The sequence below is a fragment of the Jaculus jaculus genome, chromosome X, assembly GCF_020740685.1.
Source record: "Jaculus jaculus isolate mJacJac1 chromosome X, mJacJac1.mat.Y.cur, whole genome shotgun sequence".
Taxonomy (NCBI): Eukaryota; Metazoa; Chordata; class Mammalia; order Rodentia; family Dipodidae; genus Jaculus; species Jaculus jaculus.
This window is the reverse complement of record NC_059125.1, coordinates 119255596-119269386: the sequence shown is the minus strand read 5'-3', so window position 1 is coordinate 119269386 and position 13791 is coordinate 119255596. Positions and strand designations below refer to the sequence as shown.

The following is a 13791-nucleotide window of genomic DNA, read 5'->3' as shown; positions in this document are numbered from 1 at the left end:
TATCCATTAGAAAATGTGTTATTCTTATTAAGTGGCATAATGCTTCAACAAGAGTTGTTCTATGATTAAGACGATATAGACTTTAGAGGATTTCAGACTGTGGCCAGGCTGTGAGGATTCCTAGCCTTTTAATGCCCGTTGAAATGCAGGTGATAGGTGGCTGCCTGTTCTGCCTAGGTGTAATTGGTGAAGTTGTACCTTGATCCTTTCCCATTTGTCTGGTAGGCTCATTAACCCACAGGTAGAGCTTTCATGATACTTTAACAGTTGTTGTCAGTTTTCCTTCATTTCAAAGTGGACCATCCCACTGCCTTTTCTCTCCTCTGGCCCAGAGGAGATTAAAATGGTAACCAATTTCAATATTAGCTTCAGTAGAAGATAATTATCAAAGCAAATCAGCTACAACATGGTGTGGTGCATTCCCAAACCATGTGGAAATGATCTTTAGATTATCTGCACCACTGCTTCCTTCCATTCATGCAAAGCAGGCATCACAGGCATAATGTGATGTGATTTAAGGGGTACTGCATTGTCTCCCTTATTTTCTAGGAAGTCATGGGTGCCATCCTTTGGCTTACTTCTTCATTATTAGGATGTTTAAAACATCTGTGGTTTAGGAATGGGCTTAAACAGAATATTTAAAAGCCATTATCATGTTAAGATAAATTAATATGTCCAGTTAGATTCTGTGATGAGTGGGAAAGCAGAAGGATAAGTAGTGATGGAAAAAGGTGGGGTAGAGGAGAGAATTATAGGGTCTGACATCATCCTAGAGAGGGACAACTATAAAGGGATTAAGCAAAGGAAAGAAACAAAGCAGTGCAAGTAAAAAACCACTCCAATTCATTTCTTCATCATGTTATGAAAAAGACAGATTTTCTTTCCTTTCAGGCTATTTTAGTCTATGTGGATTTAGGTCACTTTCTTTCATTGGCTAATTAGTCATTCACTTGAGCATAGCATTTCAAAGATTATCAGTCACTCCACCACTGCTAACATGGAGTCCATATCCTTCAATTTGAGGATTTGTAAGTGACCTCAACCTAAGCACAGGAAAGTTCTTTATAATGAGAGAGAGCCAACCAAAGGATGAATTTTGGGTACTTCATGACAGGGAGCCAAAGGGAGAATAAAAAACAAACAAACAAAATGCTTTGGCCCTCCCTTAGGGAGATACTAAAGAAAAATCCTCCTCAGTTTAATCCTACAAATTTAGAGCTAGCAAGGGAAGGTAAAATTTTTGACAATGCACATAATAAATGACAATAATTCCAATAGCCACAATAAAGATAAAAGCAAACAATAATGATAACATCCATTGATAATAGCAATAATCAATGATAGTGATAACAGTATTAGCTGGTCCTGTTTTAAGCACTATACAACTATTACCTCATTTAATATACCCACAAACCTTATGAAGTATTGCCACCTTTACTATTTACTAGGTAATTTAGAGACCAAAAAGTAGTCAGGATAGTAAGTGGAATACTTCAAAACTTAAACTACCTGTGGTCTAAATCCTACAATGTCATTAAAGAATAAGTATTGGCTCATACAAGACTTTCATACTTAGCAAATAAAAATAGATGTTCAAATAAATTTGAGTCTCTGATTAATAAATTAATTTTAGCTAAGTATATCTCAAATTCATACAATAAAACTTGTTATTTACCTGAAATTCAATACAGCATTTTAACTTTATTTGCAACCTTAGAAAGAAACTATTCTAAGGCCTTAGAGAGAAAAAGAGAGAGAGAAAGAGAGAGACAGAGAGAGAGATCTAGGTGCCCTATTTGAAAACAGGCTTTTAGAAAATGCAACATGTTTCAATAAGAAAAGCCTCAACTGGGCTAGACTGTAGGTGATAATTGAGAGGGAAATTAACTAAGAACATACAGAAAACCTACAGTTGTGATGCACTTCAAGTTTCAAAGAACCCTTGATATATCAGATGGGATAAATGATGAAAACAAATTACAGTGGTGATATTCTTGTTAAAAAATAAAAGCTTTGGGTTGGAGAGATGGCTTAACCATTAATCGCTTGCCTATGAAGCCTAAGGATCCTGCTTTGAGGCTTGTTTCCTCAGGACCCACATAAGTCAGATGCATAAGGTGGTATATGCATCTGGAGTTCATTTGCAGTGGCTGAAGGCCCTGGCACACCCATTCTCTCTCTTTCTTTCTCTCTCTCTCTGCCTCTTTCTCTCTGTGTCTGTCGTTCTCAAATAAGTAAATAAAAATAGACAACAACAAAAAATAAAATTTTGTATTCCTCTTTTACCTTGGGAATGTGAGAGTAATCATCACTATTTCATACATGGACCTTTGATACTTTACTGAATTTACTTATTTAGGTTATAAGGAATAATTATAAATTTAGCACTCAGCCCAAGAACTGTAATGTTAGCAATAACTTCTTTTTTAATCTATGTTTCCCCTCTATTTCACCTCCCTGCATTAACGATTTCCTTCCTCTATAACTGCCATCTTAAATTCTTATGTATTATTACCATGACCCTTTAAATAAGATATTATTAGTTTGCCTGTTTAAAAAGCTTTGTAACAGGGAATCATTGTATTTGTGAAATCCAGACTTCAGCTAAACTTTATGAATCATTGCAGAAATGAGCACTTAATGAAATCACCCTATGACCTGGTCTTGCTTTATAGCTTAGGCTGGCCTTGAACTAGTAGAAATCCTCCTACCTCAGCCTCTCCAGTGGTGGGATCAAAGACATGTGCCATAGCATATAAGCTTGGAAGTTTTAAGGCTATGTGTGATGGCAAGCAGACTGAGACAAAGAAAAACCTGACAAAAATGTATGGGGAGTAGGTGTGAGAGAACCTACTGAAAAAAAAAATCCAAATGAAGCATAGAGCTTTGGTTATAACTCATGAAAGGGACTTAGTATTATGATCAGTGTCAATCCTCAGGGAACAAGATGTTGCCATAGACTAGATGGCAGACACATGATGATGGACATCAAGAAGTGCTAAGAGAAATCAGGAAATGTTCTTCCTTCTTCACGGAAAGCAGAGGCCTGAAAAACAGTAACACTTGTGCAGAGGCACACTTGTTCCATCCACTCCAACCAATGTTGCTAACACAAGAAGATTGCTTCTATGAAAGGACAGGTGCAGTAGCTTCTGAAAGAAACAGATTCTTGGGCTCTTCCCTGGATGTGGAATGGAGATCTGACTGGGACATAAACTTACTCCTAGAATAATCTCTATGGGTTTAGCTGTTTAGAGTGGGGTAGAAGGAACTTAAAATGTTTTATTTTTCTTATTTGTTGATTTTTCAAGCATAGTATTAGTGGTAGAATCCTTTCTCAAAGTGAAATTTTATGAGCAAAAGTCTAACTTATAATAAAGGGAAATAGAATTCTTGTGAATGAAGTTATTTCCATTGGTATAACACAGCCTATCTAAAGAAACTGACAACAAAAATGGAAATATCTTGTACAAAGTCACACAATGAGTTACGAACCAGTTGCTTATAAATGTGTTAATAGCACATCCTATCCATCCCTACTCTAGAGCTGTCTAGGGGCAGCATGAAGCAAGATTTCCCTGGCATGAAAATGACTTGCCTTCAATGCCTAGTTCTCAGACAAAGGAACATAGGTGGATCCACCAAGGGTACACTGTGACTGTCTGTCAGTCACCTGTATCAGCTCCTTCCAGCCCTCAGAACCAACAAGAAGAACCAGTGGTGATCTTCTGGGGCTTGTGATTTGTAAGGGGATATCCATTTCCTTTCCTGAATTCATAGTAAACTGTACCCATTGTTTTGTATCTGAAGACTATCCTTGGTAAGCGTAAGAAGTCATTAAGTTCAGAAGGAAGGGTGACAGCTTTTAAGGAAGGCAGACTTTGATCCAATTGTTAGCAGTGTGACTTTGAATCAATTACTTTACTTCTGTGAGCAGGTTTGGAAGTTAGACCATTGTGATGGTTAATATTATCAGTGTGACATGATCTAGAATCACCTAAGAGATAAACATCTGAGTTTGTCTGTGATATGTTCAGAAAGGTTTAAATGAGTAGGGAAGATCCACTCTAAATGTTCAGGAAACCAACCATTCCAAGGGGCTAGAGAATTTGTTAATGTTCCAAGTCCTGGACTGAATAAAGGAGAAAGTGAGGTAAACACCAGCAGTTATCTCTCTCTGCTTCCTGACTATGGATGTAATGTGAGCAACTGCCTCAAGCTCCTGTTGCCATGACTTTTCTGGCATGTAGACTGTACACTCAAACAACGAATCCATATAGATCTTCCTTTATTAAGTTGCTTTTGGTAGGTATTTTGTTACAACAATGAGAAAAGTAACCCATACGACCATATAGGTTGAAATTCTGTATCTATCACTTAACACTTCTGTATCTCTAATCCAGTTATTTTATCTGCAAAGTTGAGTGAATAAGACCACCTGTCTTGGCATTGGTATAGGAATTCAAAAGAATTCATTGATGGGAAGCACTATCCTAGTATTGACAAATAAGAGGTACTCGGTTATTCACGTAGCAAATGCTTACTGTGCATATACTATTGGCTATGTAGGCACTTTTATAGGTGTTGGGGATGCCAGAGTGAAAAAAGGTCCTATCTTCTTGTATCATATATTAGTGAGAGGAAAGCCCAAGGTATGATATAAGTAAAACAAAGTATGTCAGCTTAATATGGTCAGCTCTTATTCTCTCAGCATCCTTTGTTCTCTGTTGACTCTATCACATTATCCTTCCCCCAGTAACTACCACCCTTAGCCTCACAGATTCATGGGGTAGCATAGCTTTTCTTCTCTTTCACCTATGCCTACTGTTTCTTTACTTCTCATTCCTAGTTTCATTTCTGGGTAATAATGGGTTAAGAAATCAATACTTCAAATTTGGCTCAAGTAGGTGCTATTTTCCTTTGCCTCTTCCCTGCCTGATATACCGTCTTTGTGCAAATAAAATGCTGTTCCTACCCTTGGCCTCAGCACCTTCTCAGTATGAAACAGCTTGGTTATCTGCAGCCTTAGGAACAAACATCTCCATCTCTTTCTACCAGCAAAATACTGAATTTTCTTCATTGAAGATGTCATTTCTGACTGTATCCTAGATTCCTGGGGATTCAAGTGTAACTCTCTGACTGTGTTCCCTTCAATGGTGAGTGACAAGCAAGGCTGGAGCCAGCTGTCACACTTTTATTAATAGTCCCCAAGTCTGTAGGGTTGGGACAGGTATTGTACATGTAGTGCGTGGCAGCTAATTACACCACCCATATTCCAAAAGGCATCATTACAAAAATGTCAAACAGCTTGATTATTCCAAATATCAGAATAACAATATTGAATATCATTTACACAACACTTTTCATACCCTTTTGAATCAAGGGGGGAAAGGAAACTGAAGTCTCTTGCTGACTTAATGATCACATTTAAAGGAAGGAGGAAGCAGAAAAATATAGTTAGAAAGGAACTGATAGAGATGTATTACTAGAAGTTCCTCTATATAATACCAGGGTATAGTGAATTCCAGCTGGTCAATGAAATACAGAAATGGGAGGAACTTTAAGAAATCATATGGACCTGTGATTTCTAAAGCTATGGCAGTGGTCCATAGTAGATTTACAGTATTGGAAAGTAAGTAAGTGTCCGTATGTGAGTGTGTTGACTTTATACACAAGCACACACAATACACACACTTATTTGCAAAATTTCATCATTGGTTTACTAACAGCTCACACACAGAGAAAGTCCTTGCAGACATGAGAATTAAGATGGATATATTTTGACTAATTAGTTGAAACAAAAAGGAGAAAGTAAAATCTAACAATAATACCATGCTGACTAGAAAAAGCCTGTAAGCAGGTATTCAGATAGGAGCATACTCCTATAATGTAAAAGGAAAGAGAACCTGAAGTGAGGGTGAATAGATGACACTTTATTTGCTTTCTTTGTAACGGTCTATCCTTGATGTCATTTCTACTTCCTAATGTTGTATGTAGAGTAATGTTTCTTCTGAAATGACAATGCTGATAAATGATGACAGTATCTACAGAAATTATGTCTATATCCATATTCATATATGCATCTTCTATGTGGTTGACAAAATCATGGCCTACCCCAAGGATGTCTATAGCCTAATTCCAGAAATATGTGAGTGAAGTTAAATGGTTAAGGGAAATTAAAGCTGCAGATAGAATTAAGTTTGCTAATAATCTGATCCTAGAATTCAGAGGTTATCCTGGATTACCTGCATGGCCAGATGTAATTATGAGACTCCTTTAAATGTGGAAGATAGAGGCAAAGAAAGGGTCAATATTACAGCAATAGGGTATGAGACAAGCTTGTTTGGCCATTGGAACCTTCAAAACAAGAAAGGGGACATGTAGGCCAAGGAAATAAGTACCCTCTGAAGTTCGAAAAGGTAAGCAAATGGATTCTACCTCACAGCTACCATATCACAATGTAGCTCTGCTGAAATTTTGATTTTATCATGATGAGACCTGTATCCCTTTCCTGATGTAAGAGCTTGGAAGATAGTAAAGATGTGTTGTTTTAAGAAAGTACATCTGTGGTGCTTTATACATAAAGAAACAGAGACCTCATATGCCAAACACAATGAAATTGAAAGACTGATGACTCTGTGGAGGAATGTACATTCCTTTCCCTTTTATGCCTTACAATGTTACTGATCTGAGAACGCCAAAAGGTACATGCTAATGATCAGGCCCAACCTCCCATTTAATTCAGGAACTGCTTCCCTTTATTTCATACTCTTTCTCTTTGAATCCTCCCAGTAGGAAGGGAACTCACTATTTCATCTATGGGCACCTCTGGTGGCTAAGAAACTTTTTCTTAAATGGACCCTAATTTTACCCTTTGGGCCTGTTGAGTGCCACATGATATGTATAATTCCAATTCCACATGTCCTCAAACATTGTTTCATAAGAAGCTCAATAATGCAATGATGCTCTCAGAAGAGATGCAGTGGCTGCTCTTACTTGCTATTCATTCTGTAGTTGTAATCTCTCTGTGCCATCTTCTGTCTATCAGGCTGACTGTATGCTCAAAAATTACATTTTCTCTCTAAATCTCTGTGACTTTCATGAACTGTTGTTAACTTCTATCCCACCCTGTGTGATGGTGAGATAATTGAAAGCTTGTTATCCTCAGCATCTGCAGCCTTGTTCATCTCCATCATTCTACTGAAACTGCTGTCTCAAGTTTGATGTTAGCCTCCTCACTGCCACATCCATCTCTACTTGAAGAAATATTTTGACTAGACTGCTGGGAAGCATTTGATATTGCTGGACAAATCCTCTGCCTTGAACCTTTCTTCCTCCCATTTTCAGAGCATTACATTTTGCTATCTTGACCTCTCTCGTCCTTTTCAGTTCCTCTTGTCTCAACTACTCAGTGAAGGTGTTTGCAAAGATCTCAACAAATATCTATAAAGGTCCTGCTAAGTGCCAGACAGGAGAATCACACTTCTCCACTTCCATGAAAATGAATTTTAAGTAGATACCTTAAGCTCCAGATCTACATTTCTAACTGTCCATTCAACAGCACAAAGTCAGTATATTATTTTCTCATTTCTATCCTCTGCCCATAATTCTGCTCCTTTTGTCCTTGTTTCTTCTGTGTCACTGCTGTTTCAGTCACTCAAGCTAGGGCCTTAGGTTGATCTTTGTTGCGTTTACTCTCTCTTTCTCTCTTTCTGTTACTCACCTATATGTTTTGTAATGTTTTATCTATTCAGCTCTTAAGGCACATTTCTTTCTATTCGGCTTTAGTTCAGTTTCTCCTTCTTCTCTCTTACATTATGACAACCACCTCTTGACACCTGCTTTTAGTCTTTTCCTTGTCAGTCTGGAATTGCTGTCAGATTACTCTTTGTCCTTTTATGTTCCATTCAACTAGTCAAAATATATCTGTCTTAACTCATAATTCAGCAAGCACTGTATGTGAGTTGTTGATAAACCGATGAATGAAACTTTGCAAATGAATCATCTTGAGGTTTCTCAACCGTGACCAATTGACATTTTTGGTTGGATTACTGTTATAAGAGCTGTGCTGTGCATTTCAGGATATTTAGTAATATCCCTGGTCTCTCATTAGATGCCAGGAGCACTTCCCAACTCCAGTTGTGACAAACTGGAATTCCTGAAAGCCTTAGCACCTATCCCTGGGAGAGAACATTTACTTTATCCTCATGGTGAGAACTACAGTTTTAGCTGAAGACTTCTTTCTTGAAAAGAACAAGTTCCTATCCCACTAATAATACACAGATATTTAAAAGATCACAAAGGAGTCATTTTAATGGTAGAAACTTATGAAAAGTATATATTTTGGACACTTACATGTCCACCAAACGAGCATCTATTCCTGGTCTTGCCTTTTAATTGGCTGTGTTTAACCTGGGGGTATAGGAGAACAACTTGATAGACAATAGATGTAGAAGGGTGAGTGTGGGGTTGTAGTTAGCTCATAGCTTCTCTGGGTTCATATAGATCAGCCCCCACCAGTCCTGAAAGTCCTTTTGTCTGGGGTTTCCATAACCACAGTGGATATGTCTAGGACCCAGAGTTAGAACAAGGTGTCAGCCCCATTCTCCAGCTGAAGATTCCATAGTCTAATTACCATCTTGGGATTAATTCTCTTGAACACTTTGTTCTGCTCTTAAGAGTGTACTCCCTTCCACCAGTATAACTAGTTATTTTTGCAATTACATGGCATGTATCTAAATGCCAGCAAAGAAAACACTCATTATCAACACTTGATCTTACTTGAATATAACTTAGGCTTTCAATTGCAGGCATTAACATACAAACACATGTGTTTTGAAAAATGCATTTTGCATCTGTGAATATAAACTGATCTCTCATAGCAGTGTTGGAATCACAAGAGATATATTGCAATAAAGGGGTGCTTTGGGCTCTTTTATATCAAGTTAATATGCTTAAGCATTGTTGCTCAGTAGTCAGAGGTAGGATTTATTTTTTTTAATTTATTCATTCATAAATTGCAAACTCTTGTTATATGAAAATATGTGTTCTTGGGGTAGTCACCTACAGAGTGTTGTCTCTGTCATTTGTAAGCAAGCAATACTAACATTTGCCCTATCCACCTCACAGGGATAAATGAAAGTAGCTGAATTTATGTTTCTAAGATGACAAAACTTGCTATCTGAATGTCAGTGTTGGTACTTGGCTCCCAGTAATCATCAGTATCATAATGAATAACTCAACAGAAGCATCATTCTTCTCAGCCTTGGTCTGGTCTCTGTCATTCACTACATATGTCCATCAATCATCTAACATAGTTGGGGGCCTGTCTTGACTTGCAATTCATTGGAGTTAGCAGGACTCTTAATTGAAAAACTAATTGATCTATTGATTCATTCATAGCCAGTGAAACAATTTCTACAGCATAGCAAGAAAGGGATGTTCTTATGATGCCTTAGAATCAGCCCTAGGATTTGTCAAGATCAAGTAGGATCTTCAAATTTGATACCATGCCATATACTATTTGAAAAGCACTTTGTTAATTGTGTAGCTCATGTCTCCAAGTTATATTTCTTAAAAGATAAATAATAAATAAATAATGGTTGTCTGTTATATTATCTTCTGTAGGCTTGATGTGTTTATAATTTAAAAATATGTAAGGTAATAAAATATTTATAACAATTATCAGTCATTAATACACACTTTTATGTCCCATTCTCTAAATTCTTTCTCTCATAGAATTGTTTCTAGACATGGTCTTACTATATTGTCCAGGCTGATTTTGCACTTCTAGGACTCAAGTAATGCTTCTGTCTCAATCTCTTAAGTTTCTGGGGAATGACTGGCATGTGTTATTATTCCCAGCATGCCTTCATATTTTTATTGTGTGTGTGTGTTAGTCTAGGTCACCTTTTCAGCTTCTTAAATAGTGCAAAGATCTCCCTGATAATTTGGCTAACAGTGACAATACCATTTCCTCCTGAAGATTTCTAATGTTAGTGAACTCACTCTTTCATAAAAGCAGTGCAGCCTACTTTTGATGGCTGTGTTAGAGATGTCTTTATCATATTAAACACAAATCTGTCTTCCTGTTACTTTCACCATCTGTTGATCCTTTTGGAGGGGGTGAAGCTCACAGAAAACATCTACTCTCTCTCCAAATGGCACCAGCCACTTGTAGATATGCATTATACCTTCCTAGTACATTTCTTTAGGCTAACTTCCTAGCACTATGTATTCTTCAGATGTACAGCATGAATCCAGGTACATCACTATTCCAGTCATTGTCCTCTGGACATGTTCCAGGTTGTGAAATGTTATGCCAATTTCCATGCTGTAAGTAAATTGAACATATCAAAAGACAGAAAGCTGATGTTTTCTGCACCTCTACTTTGGCGTTAAGATAGCACTACTTAGAATGGCAATGACTTTAAAAACAAAACAAAACAATACACTATAGATAGATTTCCATAGAAAAAACTCCTACTTTGTGGTCTTGAATTTATAAACCATGTATCCTTTTAAGGAATTTCTGCTATGCCTGGAACCCCAAATTTGTATATGTGCCATGTTTTTTGCCTAAATTTTTTAAAAAAAACCTCTTTAAAATTTGGATATGTGCCATGTTTTGTGCCTAAATCAAAACAAATTACCTCCTTTCAAATGACCTCATAGTTTTGATCCAGTTTCTTGGTATTATTTTAAATCCTGATGTCATTAATGCATTTATTTACTGTCACTCCCAGTTATGTGTCATCTGTAAATTTGATCAGCTGTCTTTGCATAGTATTGTCTATGTTATTGACAAAAATGCTGAAGAGGACAAGGGCAAGGACAGATTAGCCTGGGAAGCTACTTTCTTCTTCATCCCAACACTGTCCAGGATCAGGTAATGCATATTCTTGTTGGAAGTCTTCACCTTGCTCCATATGTATCATTCATACACTTGCTAATTTGGGTAATATGAATGATTAACAGTGACCCTGCTTCTTTAGATATATTTCTAGGCCTGAATCTGGACTAGTTTCTTCTTTCATCATCCCTGACCATGCATCCTTACAATTTATTTTTGAGTTTTTTAAGGAGGAAGTGAACAAGAGGATGCTAAAAGGAAAGAGGATATGGAGACAGAGAAGTGCCCTTTGGTGAAGAATGAAGAAAATTTCTTTTTATCTACAATTTTAAGCAGTGTGTCAGAACCTAAGATTGAAACTGACTCATTACTGTTGTCAGGAAATAAATAGCTTCTTCATTTTACAGGTAGAATATTGCTCCCTGTTCAGCTTCTAAATTCCATGGTTCTCATCATCCCTTGCTTTTAGATTTTAAAGAAACAGTAGACATCCTTGTACAATTTTTAAAATGCAATCCTGATGGATGGCAACTCTTACAAATCCATTTTCATAATAGACATGGATGCATGTTTATGCAAAACTTATTGCTACATCAAAAATCTATACAATCTCCATTCCTTCAAACATGTCCCAGCAGCCAAAAGAGCAAAGAAATTATTTGGTATATAAGAAGAGGTGATTTTAAATTAAACGCATTTCTGCTAACTTGAATTCAAGTGATTGGATTCTTAAAAGAAATTCCTGGATCCAGGGCTATGAAGAAGTTTGTGCCTCAGAGGTGCAGGCAGAGACGTTTGGCACTCATAGGGCTTACAGTCAAGAATGCCTAAGCAGTCCTTGCAGGATGCTGTAGGGGCCATTATTATCTATTGAAAAACTGCTTTCATATTAACTCCATGTCTTATAAACCACCTATAGCTTTCTTGATCGGCCATTTTTAGTTATGTCTATGTACCATGGTTCTCATTTTCCTGAGCATGGAATGTGCAACTAACAATTTCTTTTGCATGTCCATATTACCTGTTTGGTTCTTTCTTATCTCTGAAGAATCAGCCTGGCAAGATGTTTTGAATACTGGATCTTTTTTAGGGCCACCTACGATTTCCTTCATTGTTCTTTTCAGGTGATGCTATGGAGTGTTAATCACTATATCATATTTATTTATTTATATATCCCTATATTTAATTTATATATCCCTATATCATATTTATTTATTTATATATTTTTATTATTCATATATATCATATTTATATTTTAAAAAACTTTCATTGGGAACAGTCACTCTAATCAGAGATAAAGATCACCTGCAACTGCCTTCCAGATAGACTCTATATCTCTTCAGCTAAAAGACAAGGAACATCATTTGGAAGACAGGCATTTTAGGTCTTGTAGCTAATTTAGAAAAAGGCCCTAGCTCTTTTAATTTTTCCTGTTTTTTTTTTAATTTATTTGAGAGCAACAGACAGAAAGGGAGGGAGGGAGGGAGGGAGGGAGGGAGGGAGAGAGAGAGAGAGAGAGAGAGAGAGAGAGAGAGAGAGAGAGAGAGAGAGAGAGAGAGAGAATGGGCATGCTAGGGCTTCCAGCCACTGCAAATGAACTCCAGATACATGCATTCCCTTGTGCATCTGGCTAACGTGGGTCCTGGGGAATTGAACCTCCAACCGGGATCCTTAGGTTCACAGGCAAGCGCTTAGCTGCTAGGCCATCTCTCCAGGCCCCCTTGTTCTTTTAAAATGGGACTAATGAAAACCAGATGCTTAAAGTTACTTTCTTATGTCTAATGACTGTCTAGACATGTTTTGTCAAAACTGGTAGCTATTTTAAGTTATTTAAATTAGATGGGTGTGGTGGCAGCACATGCCTATAATCCCAGAATTTGGGAGGGCAAGGCAGGAGGATCACTGTGAGTTAAAGGCCAGCATGGGCTATATAGTGCTTTCCAGGGTAGCTGGATTTGTTACTGAGATCCTGTCTCAATTAGCAGCTACCATATTGGAAAATGCACTATCAAACATTTCTTAAATGTTGTAGACCCCAAAACAGTATTTATTCAGCACCCACTATATTCTAGGAATTGTGCTACTTACTTACATACTTAAATTTGTTGAGGATAGAGATACTTTAAAAGTATAGAAGCTGCCAGTATGTGGCTGGCTAGTAACCTTGTTCTGTGGCATGAAGGCCCAGGAGCAGACTACTCCACCTTCAATTATCTTCTCTATTGACAGCTACAAGGAAAAAAGTTTTACTTTTGTGTCTAGGATGGTGAAGACCTCTGTAAAAGCACAAATGAGGGTCAGAAGGAAATGTATAATCTATATTGCATATGACTGACTTTTAGATTACCTCTAACTGAGATCCAGGAGCTGAGGGAACAGGGTACAGGTAAGGTAATCGTGCCAGGAAAGAGCTGAATCTTTCAGATGTCTTTTAGAAGAATGCAACTCCAGTTGGCAATATCTCAGTAGAGGGGTCTCTTGCCTCAGAAAGTGATATTGGATACTATTGTGGCAGAGACAAAGGAAGGGGTAAAACTGCTAACAAGGGGTATTATCTGCCAAGGGTGGCTTCTAATTATCCCCATGTCCTGTTCCAAGCCAAGCACTGTTTCTGTCTATAGTATCTGTATCGTTATTGCATACTGCCTCTGAAAAATCCCATTTAAATCATTTTCCTATTCTCCCAATCCTCATGTTTTGATCTGATGTGCAAACTCAAGAAGCTTGTAACTTAAGCATGTCAATTCAGCAAACTGTGAATTAAGTGTTTATTGGACAGTACCAAGTAATATCCCTGATGCTGGAATAGAAAGTTCTACACCTAATTCCTCTTTCATAATAACTCCTGCTGAGAAACATGTGGTGATAGAATAACCTCACCCTTCCTCTTCACTTTTCCCTCTTCACATTATTAGGAACCCACCTTCTCTACTTTTATC

At 37.4% G+C, this 13791-nt stretch overlaps 1 protein-coding gene across 3 annotated transcripts in view; it reads right to left on the bottom strand.

The window, feature by feature from the left end:
* Gria3 (glutamate ionotropic receptor AMPA type subunit 3) overlaps positions 1-13791 on the bottom strand; it is a 321623-nt gene that overhangs the window by 248256 nt on the left and 59576 nt on the right. The gene's annotated exons all lie outside the window — the stretch shown is intronic.